The sequence below is a fragment of the Centruroides vittatus genome, unplaced genomic scaffold, assembly GCF_030686945.1.
Source record: "Centruroides vittatus isolate TY-2023 unplaced genomic scaffold, ASM3068694v2 contig_388, whole genome shotgun sequence".
NCBI lineage: Eukaryota > Metazoa > Arthropoda > Arachnida > Scorpiones > Buthidae > Centruroides > Centruroides vittatus.
This window is the reverse complement of record NW_027122204.1, coordinates 230,236-246,442: the sequence shown is the minus strand read 5'-3', so window position 1 is coordinate 246,442 and position 16,207 is coordinate 230,236. Positions and strand designations below refer to the sequence as shown.

The window sequence follows — 16,207 nt, the reverse complement described above, 5'->3', positions numbered from 1 at the left end:
TATTAATTTTTTAACATCTTACAATGATTACATTTATTAGGATCAGTGAAGGTAAAATAGATCACATGTTCTTGTCAAAATATTATTAATAATGGAACATTATTTTGGATATAAAAATTATTTGAAAATAAATAAATACAGTTCTGATTAAAGAAAGTAAGGTGATGCATTCAAGTGGAAGACAAATATTACCGTATTTTATGGACTATAAGACGCTATGGACTATAAGACGCACCTTAATTTTTAAACAGTTTTTTAAAAAATACCTATAAGATGCTACGGACTATAAGACGCACCTGAATTTTGGAGGCAATTTTTCGAAGAAAAAGTGCATCTTATAGTCCGTAAAATACGGTAAATATAGATTTAGAAAAAAGACCCAATATATACAGCATTGTAGAAAAACAACAGGTTTTTGACATGCATCATAATCAAACAACCAAATTCTTGTACAAAACGTTAAGAACTTGGTTGTTTATTTATGCTGCATGTCTGAAAAATTCACCTCAAATACTTCCTTCTACAGTGATGTATGTTGGCCTTTCTTCCTAATTCCATATTTGATATTTGCCTTCTACTTGATTTTATTACCTTACTTGATTGGAACTGTGTTTATTTTCAAATAATTAATAATAATTACTACAATTGATATCTTTAAATAAATTTTTATTATAAATAATATTTTTAAAGAAAATTTCTGTTTTGTATTGGCAATAAAAACGTAATAAGTGGTCTTATTAATTATAAAATATATAAATTTGTAATTATTTATTACATTTTTTAATTGCAACTATTAGCAAGAAGTTTGTTTTTAATTTTTCTAAGATTTATGACCAGCATTGCTGAAATTACAAAAAAATATTATACATATAAAAAAGATAATCAAAACAACTGAAAGGAAAAAAAGTACTATTAATAAGCTATTAAAATTTAACAAATATACTTCTTACTATATACTGGATGAATTATAATTCTTTCCTCCACGACGGGGTTGAAAACGTTAGCTGTTGTAGAAACACCTATCACTGGATTATGAAGGTTTTTCGTGGAGGGAAGAGTTATTAAAATTTAGATTAATTGTTAATTAAAGTATAGATCTGACTGTGCTCTATAAATGATTTTAGAAATTAAAAAAAAAAAACTTTCAATTATCATCATCATTATTTATTGTCAATTGGGAATTATTTCCCTATTACAAGGGGGTTACAAATATTTTAAATTTATTTACATTGTTTTATATCCATTACAATTTTAACGTTTTAATTTTCACACATTATTTCACAATTTACTTGTTTTATAATTTTTATAACGTTATGGTTTTGAAATTTTATTTTGGGATATTAGATAATATTAACTTATATAAAATTTATAATAATAAAATGTCTTTTTTGCTAATTTTGTTTAAGTTTGTTAACAGATCTGTTAGCGAATTGCAGTTACAAATTCGAACTATTTCATATTGTTCACGTATATTATTTAAATTTTGACATTTTAATAGTAAATGGTAGGATGAGAAATCATCCGAGTTACATAAAAAACATTTATTAATTGAAAAACTTATATAAGAATTGTTAACAAAAAGAGAGTGCTTATTCAAACGGAGTTGAACTATGAGTCGTTTTACATTCAAATTAACAGATTGCAACATATATGGTTGAACAGATGGTATATTAAATATCTCTATGTACCAGGAATGATATTTACTGTTGTACAGGGAGAGTTGATCTTTGTTTATTGATTGTGATATAGCAGAGTTCAAAAGAAGTGAGTAACCAGTTTTCCAATCTTGAATGTTATCTTTAAACAGTAATTCTGATACTCCAAATGAATTGAAGATTGTTCTTAGTTTATTATGCCATAACTGTTTGCTTTTTTGATGATTACTTTGCTTGATATTTTCGTGATATAAAAAGACCATATTGTTGTCGTTATTGAATTTAAGCCTATAATAAAATTTAATAATATGTTTTAATATAAACGGAAAGGACCAAATGCAGTTTGTTTTGTGACGTAGTGCAATAATTGGGAATTGACCTTTCTAATTGAAATAATTTACATAAGTAATAAATGTGGAACGGTTCTAATTTAGGAAGATAATTCATGCTCCAAATGGGGCTAGCGTAGAAGATAATAAGGTTAATAATAAAATTTCAATTATCGTTAAGTGTCAAAAATTGAAATAAAAATTGTTAGTTTTAATTTGTATTATACATTTGAAAAATTATAACAAATATTCTTTAACTTTTTAATTTTGATTTTTGTATTTATATTCTGTTAATTTTGATTCATTCAGTTTTATTTTTAGCATGGTTTTTTTTTGAGATTAAATACTTATATTTTTAATATTTTTGTTTTTTGACTTAAAATAATAATAATTTAGAAAATAATTTAGTTCATCACAATAGTTTGATTCTTCATTAGAATAATTAATTATAATAAAGAAAGCAAAAGTATTTTTAAAGACAAGTTATTGTATGTTAAGTCATTTAGATTTTATTAATTTTTATATGTAAAAAGTTAAGAAAATACAACTATCAAATGATTTTTTTTTAAACTAAATTTGATAGATTAGTGATTTAAAATATCATCTCTAACAAAATAATAAATATAACTATTTATCTGTATTCAATTCTTTTATTTTTATGGGAGGGAAAAATTTAAAATTTCTACATTATTGAAGAAAATTTTTAAATTTAATTATTCATTTTCATAGTTTATTGAAATTGGGATTATTGTTTTTGATATTAGATAAAAACAATTAAGTAGATATAATACATTTAAAAAGTTTTCTGAATTGTTTTAACTATTTTATTGAAGAGCCACTTAAGTTGAGTTCTTATGTTATAAAGCATTAAGATATGCTCAGTTTTTAATTTGATAATTGCATGTCTAGATCTGTACGGCTCCATCAGAACAATCAAACAAATATAGAAATGCTAAAATATTAAGGAGTCTGAATATTTTAATCAAGGTTAAATGTTTTTTCAAGACATTTTGCCTCAACAGATCACAAGAAATTTAAATAAAGAACAGCTTTTAGAAAAGTCTCATATTAATTAATTAACAATTTTATAGTTTCAAAATCATGATTAAAATATTCAGGCTCCTTAATATTTTAGCATATCTATATTTCGCACCTTGGCAAGAAAAGTGACACAACTCAAAAAATGGCAATTTTGAGATTATGTCATTGAAAAATATGTATGAAGTGCCCCATCATTTACAACAAGCATCATATCTCTATCTTGCAAAATAAACAAAGTTTTTAGAAAAGCAAGAAAAGTGACATAACTATATTTAACTGACCTCACCTATATTTAACTGATAACATCTCACATTCCACGAGAGCAGAGTTACAGATCCATAATTACTATACTATAGAATATAATAGAATTTACCTCCATAAAAACTTACCTGAAATTTAAAAGAATAGTATAAAACTTATTACTATAAGTTTTTAGTATTCTTTTATAGTATTAATCACTTTCAATGCGATTTATTTAAAATGTTTTTTCTTGTTGATTTTTGCATTTTGAAGATAATTATCACTATGTTTACATTTAATTGTAAAATTTGATTTAATATTATATACTGCAGTATTATACTATTTAAAAGATTTTAATAATAACAATGTCAAAATGTAAGGAAAACTACTCTCTTAAATTAAATAGTCAACAACTGATTATATTAGGGATTATCTTTGAACTTGACCTCAATTAGGCAAGTTTAAAAATAATCTATATTAAAAATAATCGTACATTATATTCAAAATTTTGTAATTTTTATTTCAGCTTTATTAGAGTGCAAGTGAATTTGAATGAATAAAAATAATAATTTCTCATAAAACTTTATACATTTTTTACACATTAAAATAATATAATTTATCACAAATACTATTTATATTTGAAGCATCGAATATAGTGTTGCAAGATTTATCAACTATTTTCTTACGAGTAATTTTAGATAAATATCAATTCAGAAAAAGTATATGTATCATTTTATAAATATATATTTAGAATATGATGACAAAGATAAACTAAATATAATAGTTATTTAAGTTAGAAATTTAAGATCATATGTTTAATCAAGCTGCATTTTTCACATCATAAACATATTCTTATCCTCTACTTTGTATAAAAACGAGCAATTTTAGAAAAAAATGCATTATAACAGTATTTCCTATTCAAAAGTATAACACACAACACATTACCCTGACTGATGCTTTTCAAGAAAATTATCTGTTTATTTTTCCTGTTAATCACAGCTTGTTTATGCAGTGTTTCCAAAAAAACTGTCAGTTATTGTTATATAAAATGTGTAATAATGCTAACAATCGAAAGTGTGTTATCATTACTGAATAGTGATTAGCAAAAACAATAAAGGTAAATATTACTATGTTAGGCAATTTCAGTAGATATTGCAAGTAGCATTTCATGACATGCATGGTAAGTGAAAAAACACAAGTTGTCACTCTATTTTAGAGTAAAATATTCTCCCATCAGTTTTTTCGTTTATTCTCTCTATAAAAATTTACTTTATTTTTGCAAACAATAAAAATTTTAGTTTTACAATTTATATTTGTTTATTGTTGCATTGTACTGTATTGTGTTTTATGAGGAATTCCTAGATCTCAAATGGAATTTTTTAATAGGCCTTAACCAACATTTTGGCTAACATTGAGATTACATGTGACCAAGCTGTTAAAATGTGACCTAAATTTATTTTTTATTATCTTTTAAATATTAATGATTATTCAAAAGCAATTAAAATAATATTAAAAATAGAAGAAAACATAAATGATGTAGTGAGCATTATAGAAAGTGTTATAACATTATTTACCTTTAGCAGCAGTGTTACAGTATTTGATGTTTTAGTTTTTCAGAATTTAATAGAACTGTACCGTTTGAAATTTTAGATAAAGTATATGGCTTATTTTGTTCTAGAGAAATTAAGTGAACTGAAAAACTTTTGTAGCACATTTCTTAATGCTCCAATAATAATGAATGAAACAATATATTTGAAGATATTTTAACAACTTATCAAGTAATGATTTATTACATTTTAATATGGTTTGATTTTTCTGTAAACTGGCCATGTTGGAAAAATTGTTGATGAAATCTACAAACTTAGATTTTAAAGACACACAAAATATAGTGACAGTTAAATCTCAATAAAACTTTTCTATTATATGGAGATTATTGTGCTTTGATTAGTGTTTTAAAAAACTGACATTAGTTATTGCAATGTAAATGAGAAGAGGCATAACAATTTCAACATAATTTTACTGTAGTTAGTATCTTTTGTAACAAGCATTCTTCCATCTTAAGGGTCAATTTACACATAACAGTGATGTGCCGGCACAGTGACCGTTTGGTGCATAAACATCGATAAATATCACACATAGCGAATCAGAGTTTCATCTATGACATGTGATCTGTATTCTGTCAATCATACAAGTGTCATACATGAAATTCTGATTGGCTATGTGTGATATTTATCGATGTTTACTGCACTGTGCCGGTACGTCACTGTTGTGTGTAAATCGACCCTAAGTGTTTGTTTTTTGGGATTTACAGTATGTCAAGGCCAGAGAGAAGAGGTACAGTGTTGACTTAATTAAAATTAGATTATTTATCAGTTTCAATTTTAACTTATGTCTAGAATATGTTTTTTAGAAAAACAACCTGGTGATAAAAAGGTTTAAAATATGTCAGAAAAAAGAAGTATTCTTGGAAAAAGTTCTTTAAAAAATTGTTCATTATCTGTTTACTATGTATTTTATCATGATCAAATAGAATATAGCATTGGTTTCCAACTTATTTTTATTACAGAACCCTTTCACCTTAGTAAAAAATGTTGGAACCCTGACAATTTTTAATGATTATAGATGAAACAGCAAATAGAAACATAAACTTTATTGAAAATGAAAAAAATAATAATAAATAGATTAATAATTAAAAGCAGATATTATTACTTAATTCAAACTGATCATTAATATGAAGGGTTAATAAACTTCTTTTCTTTCAATATTTTCAACAGTGCTAGTGCCTGGATTTATGAGTGGTAAAGGGCCTTAAACCACAAATAAAAAAAAAGTGCCTGGATTTGTACCTTCATTTGTATCTGCCTTTTCGTTCTTCTTGTCACTAAAAACATTTGAAGTACTTGCTATATTTTTCTTCAAAACTCTTCTCTCAGCCAACATTCTATACTATACTATATTTTTATATGAAAAATACTTAAAATGTTGCAAAACGATTGCAATGCAAAACTCTTAATAGTCTTTGACTGATATGCCTGTTTGTATGCTACACTACAAGCAGGTACGAAGAAAAACATATCCAATAAAATAAACATGCTCTATGACTCCAATGAAATAACCAAAAGTTTATTTCACAGTTCTTAAGTTCCGTTCAAGATACACTACTATCACAATACCTTAATTCTCTGCCTACTTTCCTGAGCCCACCTTTTGTGACACACACAACCTGAGAACAAAGAGGGGAATGTCACACTTCAGTACACTTCGGGACCCATTTTCAACATGTCTTCTCTCTTGCTTGCCAAATCAAAAAGTGCCCTTTCTATCCTATAGACCTGCATAAGGGTTCTTCTAGATCCAGGACCCTCTGACGTCATCACATCAAGCCAGATCACATCGGGCTTGGATTCTATCGCTCAACCACCCCAACTGCAACAAACCCCTTCAGGTAGACAAAAGGTTCACAATGAACCAAACCACATGATCTTAAAACCACACCACTTCTAATTTAATCAAGATAATGCTCAAAACTTCAAGGACATACCTATGTGCAATGACAATGCATTTTAATGATGTATTAGGGTGGTAGCTCCACCTCCCCATCTCCTACTCAAATTTTGAAAAATATGACCAATAAAAGTTTTTTTTAAATGTATTAAAATTTTATTACAGTAATTATTTTAGTTATTTTTATTATGAAAATAAATTATGCAATTATACATATATTTACAAATCATTTTATCATTATTATTAAATAATATAATAATATATTTAAAATCAGGTGATTCAACTTTTTGAGGTAATGAACTTCCTAATATAAATTTGATATCCTTTTTAAAATTTATTCATTATGACAATGAAACAGTGATAATATCAGGATATTATCACCATTTCATTGCATAAATAAAATTAAATAAAATATATAAAGGAACAACACCGGAGTGAAAATAAATGAAAATCAACAACTTTAGTGCCTTTGACCGGTGTGCTTCTCTCTTCTTTCTCTGTAAAACGCAAACGTTTTCGAACCTCGTTGGTTCTTCGTCAGGCGTAACGGAATTCTGTTCGACAAAATTTTAGAAAAAATTTGCATTCTGGAACGCTGTCGCGTGTAGCCGATGTCGTCATATTAGACTTGCGCGATGTGAGTATAGCGCTACGTCAGGGATCTGTTGAGAAATTTTGTCGAACAGAATTCCGTTACGCCTGACGAAGAACCAACGAGGTTCGAAAACGTTTGCGTTTTACAGAGAAAGAAGAGAGAAGCACACCGGTCAAAGGCACTAAAGTTGTTGATTTTCATTTAAAATTAAATATATGATTAATACACAAATAGAGATTATTTTAAGTAACAATATAAATATGAATATTATATATATGAAATTGAACTGTAATTAAGAGATTATTTAGTTAGTGTAATGAAATATTAGGAAAACACAATTGAATATTTTAATTTTTAAAAACATTATCATCACACGAAAGATCTTAATAAATAAATAAAATTCTTAAACAATAGCATAAGATTCAGAAAGTAATGGGACAACTTTCTCTCAAAAATATATCTTCAAATTAATGGGTAGTTTGTGCTTGTAAACAGATAGTTCAAATTATGTACAGGTATCCCTCATATAAGACGGTAGTTACATTCCAAAAAGTGCCATGTTATGCGAATCTGTGCTATATGAAACAAAGGACTAATGCAAAACATAGGGTTAGGTTCCAGAAGTTAACAAAAATATACTGTTTTTTTTTTGTTACTAGTTGAACGGATAAAAAATTTTAATGCAAATTCAATAAAATTCGTTAGATCAGGGATGGCGAAACTTTTTGAGTCCGCGTGCCGTATTGTAAGCATACTTAGCTTTAAAGATGTTAATGCATGCCAATGTCCTAAACTTCGAATAATGATATTTAAAGAAATTAAACGAATATGCTTTAATTCGAATAAATGTAAAAAATCTGATTGAAAAAAAGATGATCAGGTGATAAACAGAAAGGATGATTGAAAAAGACAGAAATCATATGATACATTACATGCCAGATGATTTCTCTTACGTGCCACAGGTTCGCCATTCCTGCATTAGGTGATTATAAAAATTTACTCAAAGAATGAAATCCAGTTTTATTTTCTTTTTAGAAAGCTCTTGAATTACTTCAGTCATGGTTACATTAATCTCGGTGTGTGTGTATATAGCAAAGCCAGTTTATTTAATCGGGATTGTGTTATGGTAGATCTTAAATAGGTTTTTAAAAGATGTAAGATGGAAAATGACCTTTCACTGACGCATGTTATTACTGGAAGCGCTGCCAATATTTTTAATAAGTTATAGATTTTTGGGCTGCAATTTGAAAAAATTGTATACCTATAAATTCCCACTGTTGTCTGTCTGTCTCCCCCATTTGTCCTTCCTTCCTTAATCTCGAGAATGGAGTTAGATGAAAGTTGAGACTAGATATCAAAAGCTTAGAGGCAGGAGGACCTGATTAACTCTATATGAACTTCAGGTTTGAAATAGAAGTCATTATTTCAATTCAAAAATTTTCTCCTGAAAGGAGTTAGATGATTGACATGACTCTATTGCTGACAAGAAAAGAATGATGTACAGGGGCAAGACACTACTAATTTGAGATGGAGAGCATATATTTTAAATTCTGGATTCTTAAACATGCTAAACTGCACTTAATAGTAATTATATAACTTTTTTAAACTCAACCTGGTGAATACTAAGTGTATCCTTTTCTTTAGTAAGCCCATTATGGTTTCAGCCAGGCCCTCTGTGGGGCAACTAGGTAGTGAGGAATGGGACCTGACATCTCTGGACGGATTACCTCCCGAGTTTTTCCATTTGTCCAGATTTGTTCCAGTCCCCAGGTTGTTAAGCTGCCAACCTAATCACTCACCCAGCTTGTGTCTAATAGTTATGCCATTGTTTTGATCAAACATGATTGATGTCTTCCATTTTCACTGATAACTCCATTAATTAAACATAACCCAAAAAATTTAAATTTCAGATGAAAAGTAAGACTGTAAAAGAAAAATGTTATCAGCCAGGTTAAATCAAAATAACATCTAACAAGAAAATTTTTATAAAATATATTTTTCCAGTTAAAAATCATACAGGAAACCAATGAGCAATTGGTCAATTAGTCCAAATAACCTTTGATTAATATTTCCCTGACCGAAAAGTATATCTTATACTTGTCCTGTAGTATAAGTTATGCTCTTCAATAAACTCAATGCAAAATAATACAGAATACGAACTTTGAGTAGATTATTTGAGAATATAGGCTACACTGCATATTGCTTATGACCTATGGTTGAGCATCTGCAAGGATTGAAAATATGATACTCATGATCTCTGTTGATTCAGGTTGGACAAACAAAATAGCACTTGGTCCATTCAAACACCAATTCATTTGCCTTGTGTTCACAGCACTCATGATTTCCAAGAGCTGTAAGAATTCCCATATTATGTAACGGCTAAATCACAAGAAATTTAGAAATAGAAGAAACAACAAAATATGAATTTAAAAATGAATTTTAATTAAGAAGTGTTTTTTGGGAAATTTTTTTAGTGTTTTTGCCCCTTTGTCTTTGGGAGTGCCAGGGCCACTTGACCTCTCCTGGGTGTGCCATTGTGCCATATCAATACTTTATCCAAAGTATTGATGATTAAAGCATTATTCAGCCAGTTTTGACAGTTAATGATGTTGCCATCTAGTGCTGTGGACATTTTTTTCCTTATAATATCTGTATAATTTGACATTGTCATGTCCAAGATCTTATCTCCATTCCTTCAAACATTATAGGAAAGTCCAATTAGGATGACTGCATCTCTTTTCTATTTTTTTTTTTTATAAATTTGGCAAAGGACTGGATTATATACTGATAACAAATTTAACATTTCCAATTTAAAAAGATCTACAAGAGACTTTCTTTCTATATTCAAATAACATACTGTATAAAAGAAATAGCAATGTATCTGATTTCAGACTGATATTGTTCTTCCTACTTCCTACATCTGTTATAATATTTCTATCTATTACAATTTTACACAAGGTTTCCAATTATGTTTTAATGCTGTCTACTGAAATTTCTCTACAAAAATTTACAATGCATGAAACAATTCATATCAAGTTGTCTGGCAACTTCAATACAAGTGATTAGTCTTGACTTTTCTCATGCCTTATTTGAAAAATAAAGCAGAAATATGTATTTGTGTAGTCTGTATCTGGACTTTGCTTGATTGAAATTAGATATGATATAAAAGCATTGGCTAATCATATTTTCAAATTATGCTTGTATAAAAAGATAATTTGCATTTGACTTTGATAATAAAAATTAGAATTTTTTTATTTATTGAATTTAATTATTTTTTTTATAAAGAAAATGTATTTAGATTTTCAATCAAACAAAAATATTTCACTTATGCAGAAAAGCCAATGATGTATGAGTGTAATGTTTTTTATGCGACATTGTTTAGTTTACTAGTTTTATTTTTTAATTATGAAATGAAGAATAAATAGCAAAAAAGTACTCAATAAGTTTGGATTTGGTGAGTTAATGTTCATTTGGCATAAGTTGCTTTTACTCAAAAAAAATTGTGTTTAAGGTAAAAATCTAAAGGAAATTATCATTTAGTAGTTTATCATCTATGAACATATTAAGTGAATATAAATTTTGGTGATTGAAGAACAATATATTTCATAAATGTGAAATATAATGAATTTAAAACAGAGTATATTTTTGTTTTTTCAGATCAATTTCATTGAATGATAGTCCATTTAAAATCAAATAAAATCAAAACTCAATTACCAAAAAGTCTTAATTGAAAAATTTATTTTTAGTTTTCTGTATTAATTTATAATGATAAAAAAATATTACATTTAATTAATTTTCATCTGATTTTTATTTTTAGGGACTTTTTCTTTGGCTCACTTTTTTGTAATAAATTGAAGGTATAATCAATAAATTCAACGGACATGACAATTTTTATAAAGTTAAATTTCATAAAGTCACCAATTTTTATAAAAATTGGGTGACTAGATGACAGTCATTATTTCTGGAACTGAAATAATTTCTTTATTGGAATGTTAATTTAGTGAAACTTTAATACTAACTGTTAAACAAGTATCTTGGACTTAAAACAAATACTTGCAATCTTATTTTCTAAAGGATAAAGAATTCATTTTTATGTAGTTCCTGATTTAAAAATAAATCTTTAAATAGCATTGTATCTCTGTGCTTCTGAAGAATGTGTAGGTTCTCCACTGGAGACAATGAACTTTATGTTTAAGGCTGTGACACACTAGGTCAGGAGTGGGGAACCTTTTTGTTCATGAAGGCCACTTTACAAATCATCGTCCCTTATAGAGGCCGCATTGAAATTTTTTTTTGTCATTTTATCCCTAGGCTTAGGCCGCTAAGTAATTTGAAAGTTATGTAATAAAAGAAAGACAGTCTATATATGCATGTGTATATTGTAAATTTATGTATAATAACTATAGAAAAAAAATAAAGGTCTTAAAAAATATATATCAACATTTACATCACAGGCCGCAGAAGGCCACACTTGTTGGCTCAAAAGGCCGCAGGTTCTCCGTCCTTGCACTAGGCAATTTCCCACTCCAGAAACATGGCTCTTAGTGACAAAAACCTGTTGATGTTTGGTGATTTTTCAGACATTCAAGGAGACAAGTTGCCTAAGTCATTACGATTGACATTTCTTAGCTGGTAATCGTAAATTTTCACTAACAGCACAAAAGCATGTATCTTTGAGTATCTTGTTTTGATATTTTTTAATTGTGTAGTTATACTGTAAATTGGTTCTTACAATTTGAATTAATGAAATTAAATGTGTCCTATCTACTGTTGATGAGTGACTATCCTCCAGTTTTATTTTTGTGTTGTAAGCAAGAGTTGTACTCATGTGATATACACATGGTTATTAGTGACAGAAGACTTTTTGTCTCCCAAAAGTTAAAACAATTTGACTCCCTGATGACTGCTCTCTTACTCCCTGAGAAACAGGTTTTTCTGTCGCATGGTGACATATCTCCCACAAAAATCACATAGTGTGTCATGGCTTTAGTTGTTCTCATACTGCAAAGTCTAGGTGGTTTAAATCAGGCCAATCAATACTGTTTCCAGCCTTTTCCAGTATCCAGAACTATCGATTTGAGTTTAAATATCATATTGTTTTGCATACATGTAAAGTGTGTGCCAACTGTCCTTTTTATTTCTTAATTCTCTTTCTGTTGTTAAATTATTTTTCTCTAAATACATTGTTTGAATAATTTTTTTTATAGAGCCTATGTAAAAATTTAAATTTCCTGACTGTCATACAAGTTTATTTTTGTAGAAACAAAAAAATTTAATACTAAAATTACATACTACTAAAAATAATTCAACAAATCAAGAACACTTTACAGGGTGACAATAATTAACCCGTACAAAGTTTGTAGCAATGCTGCACCTGAACTTTTTTACTGTCACCAATTTACATACTATTGTTTAATTCTCCATGATTTCCTGCCCGTGTAGATGTACTTTCGATGTAATAAGGGTTAGTTCTTTATTGTTTTAATGGTGTCGAACAAATGTTGTGCAATTTTGGAGCTATTCTGGCAAGGAAAGCATCAATGTGAAATTGTTCGTCTTCTCGGTGTTCCAAAAATGACAGTCTCAGATGCAGTTCGGCGATTCAAGGAGCTTGGCCACAATGGTGACCGTCCCGGACGTGGAAGAAAGCGCACTGTCAACACGTCTAGGAACCGCAAGATCATCACAAAGCGAGTTGACTGACATGCGAAGGTCTCCATGAGAAAAATTGCTCGTGAGATCAGAATCAATCGCGAATCGGTGCGGTTAATGGCGAAAAAGGAACTCATACTCAAGCCCTACAAGTTCCAAAAGGTTCAGCTCCTCACCGATGAAAACAAGTGCGTGAGACTCCAAAGATCCCGTTAACTCAAGCGTCGGGCCACAGGTCGACAATGGGAGTGCATTCTCTTCACAGACGAGAAGCTTTTCTCCGTACAACCATCAAAACAACAGGAACTGGTCCGCGGGGGCTCCTGGAAGCTCAGCCGTCATCGAACATCACAAAATCCAATGTCAGTCATGGTTTGGGGCGGAATTTGTGCGAGTGGCAAGACACCCCTTGTTTTCGTCGATCAAGGGGCCAAAATCAATCAAGATGTGTACCACCATGACATTCTCGAGGCTGTGGTACTTCTGTGGGCTCAGCAGCATTTTGTCAGTGCGAAATGGACGTTTCAGCAGGACTCGGCGCCGACACACAGGGCGAAGAAGACTCAGGAGTGTGCAAGGCTCATTTTCCCGATTTCATCTCGTCTGCGGAATGGCCACCGTACTCGCCGAATCTGAACCCAATGGACTACAGTGTGTGGTCCATTTTGGAGGCCAGGGCCTGTTCTAAGCGCCATGAAAGTTTGGAGTCGCTGAAGCAATCCTTGCGCTGGGAGTGAGACAAACTGTCTCCAGAAGAGTGCGGCCCATCGCTGAGAATTTCAAAACGCGTTTGGGGCTCTGCATCAAAGCAAAAGGAGTCCACTTTGAAACTGGCTGAATATCTGATTAATACATAAAGTATTGTCACTGTTATATGCTGTTGTTTTGCTAATTTTCATTTCTTTAATAAATTTACGATACAAAAAACTTGTACGGGTTAATTATTGTCACCCTGTATATCAGTGGTTTCCAAACTTTCGTCTTTCATGGTGTCTGACTCTAGGCCAGGAATGGCATATAGTAAGCCATATAGTAAACATACTTAGCATTTATTTAACAAAAACCTTTTCAAAAAATTTATAAATACCAATTAATTAAAAAAGATTTTTCAATGGAACGGATATAAAATTTAATTAAAAAATTCAATTATAAAAACATAAGACTAGCAAAAGTCTTGTTTCCCCCCAATATCCATATTAAATCAGAGGCTAAGATTTTTTTTAAAAAACATCTTTAAAGCATATTTAGCTTTAAAAGATGTTTATACATGCCAGTTTTAGACTTAAAATAATGCTATTTTAAGAAATTAAAAGAATTTACTTTAATTAGAATAAGAAAAGCTGATTGAAAAAAAAGATAATCTGGTGATAAACCAAAAAGATGATTGAAAAGACAGATGATAAATCAAAATTGTATGATATGTTATGTACCAGATGATTTTTCCTTATGTGCTACAGGTTTTCCACCCGCTATCTAGGCCAAAGAAGTCCTAGTTCCTTTTATTAAGTATTAAAATAAAGCTAAATAATTAAGAGGTCTGCATATGAATAGTATATCCTGCAAAACAACAAATAAAGAGTTATTAACAAATTTGGAATAGTGCATCATTGACTTCATCCTTAACTTATCTATTAACACTAGCTATGACTTGCCTTGATCCTAGAATAATCAGTTCAGATTTAAATTTAGCAAAAAAAAAAAATTTAACAAATTGTTTTCAATTTTGAAAGAAAAAAATCATATAACAGGTTCAATATAAATATCATTGTAGTGTTTATGAAACCGTGCCGGTGCTTATTCTGCAACTTGAACACAAACTATATGGTGTATTTTCTCGGACACATGGCAAATTTCATCACTAAGTTTTCTTCAGTTGAGTCAACTGAAGAAAACTTAGTGATGAAATTTGCCATGTGTCCGAGAAAATACACCATATAGTTTGTGTTCAAGTTGCATAAATATCATTGTTAAAGAGTTTAAGGAATTTGCATGTTGAGATGTTTGACATGTTGAGATTTTGCCATTTTTCTTAAACAAATGAAATGTGTAGAATGTTTCATTATTAATTTAAAAAAAAAAAACAGTTTAAATTTATATTAACAAAAATAAAATCTTTAATTTTATTGGGGTAAAATGATGATGGACCTCTGTTTTCTCTGGGCCTGGGGAAAAATCCCATTAAAGACTTTGATTATTGGCAGGTTTGATGTGTCACCCCGTTGCACGTAATATCTGCTGTAAGGAATGAAATTATGACTGTTGTATAGCCTTAGTCATATAATCTTAACACTATATGCTGGTTGATCAACTTTAATACAGCTTATTCTCATTGAAAAAATAGTTATGCACCAAGGAGGAGACAGAATCTAATGAAATTTTATTAGTGTGAATGTAATAAGTAATTACAGTATCATAGCAAAGGTACAATTTCCTTTGCATCAACTGTGCAATTTAAAGGAACCACTAGTACTCTTTATTGCCTTTTGCTTGGATACATGAAATGATACAATTGGACAGAAACATACAAGCACCATATTCTATCCTGTAATAGATTTGCTCAAAGATGTTGCAACTGTTATTCCAGGTTCCATATATTCATAGATTGTCAAAACTGACATCCAATCTCACCCTACAAATACTGGATGGGCAAAAAATCTGGAGATTGGGCAAGCTAACGAAGTATGGCAACATGATGGAGACATTCCTAGGAAATGCTAATTGAGTGCACTTGCATATTACTTTTCTGGAAAATGATTGGTTGCAGTCCTGCAACACGAGAGCTCAGGATTTCTTGAATGTACTTCTGTTTGTTAATGTTTCGTACCACTATTAGGGGGATGGCCAACTACCACTTGAGATTGCTTGTTGACTATCAAGCCAGAAGTGGGTGAAGTATGGCAAGATTGAAGCACTTACTAGTGGTTCTACACACTAGCACTGTGTCCTCTACAGAGGCAAATTTGCATGAATAGTGATAGCTATGCATGCAAATTTGCCTCTGCTGGTTGCCTGCCAATGGTATAGAGGAGAGAGTTCTGCATCAAGACTTCCAGCTGTCTCTGGATGATGGACAAAGATGCCATTGCAACTGTTTGTGCTTGTCTCACGATTAGAAGATTTTCTCCTGATGATTCAGAATCTGGCTACCATGTATGTGTGCTCTGACATAGCTACTGTCTCTGACACCTGTC

At 30.0% G+C, this 16,207-nt stretch overlaps 1 protein-coding gene across 5 annotated transcripts in view; it reads left to right on the top strand.

Annotated features, from left to right (window-relative positions):
- LOC136975773 (UDP-N-acetylhexosamine pyrophosphorylase-like) overlaps nt 1-16,207 on the top strand; it is a 61,225-nt gene that overhangs the window by 11,842 nt on the left and 33,176 nt on the right. The window contains exon 1 of one of the 5 annotated variants that reach the window (XM_067270888.1): nt 10,800-10,818. The exons of the other annotated variants lie outside the window; for them this stretch is intronic. The gene's annotated coding sequence lies outside the window, so the exon portion shown is untranslated. Of the gene's footprint in view, nt 1-10,799; nt 10,819-16,207 lie in introns of those variants that run through there. 5 annotated transcript variants of the gene reach the window in all.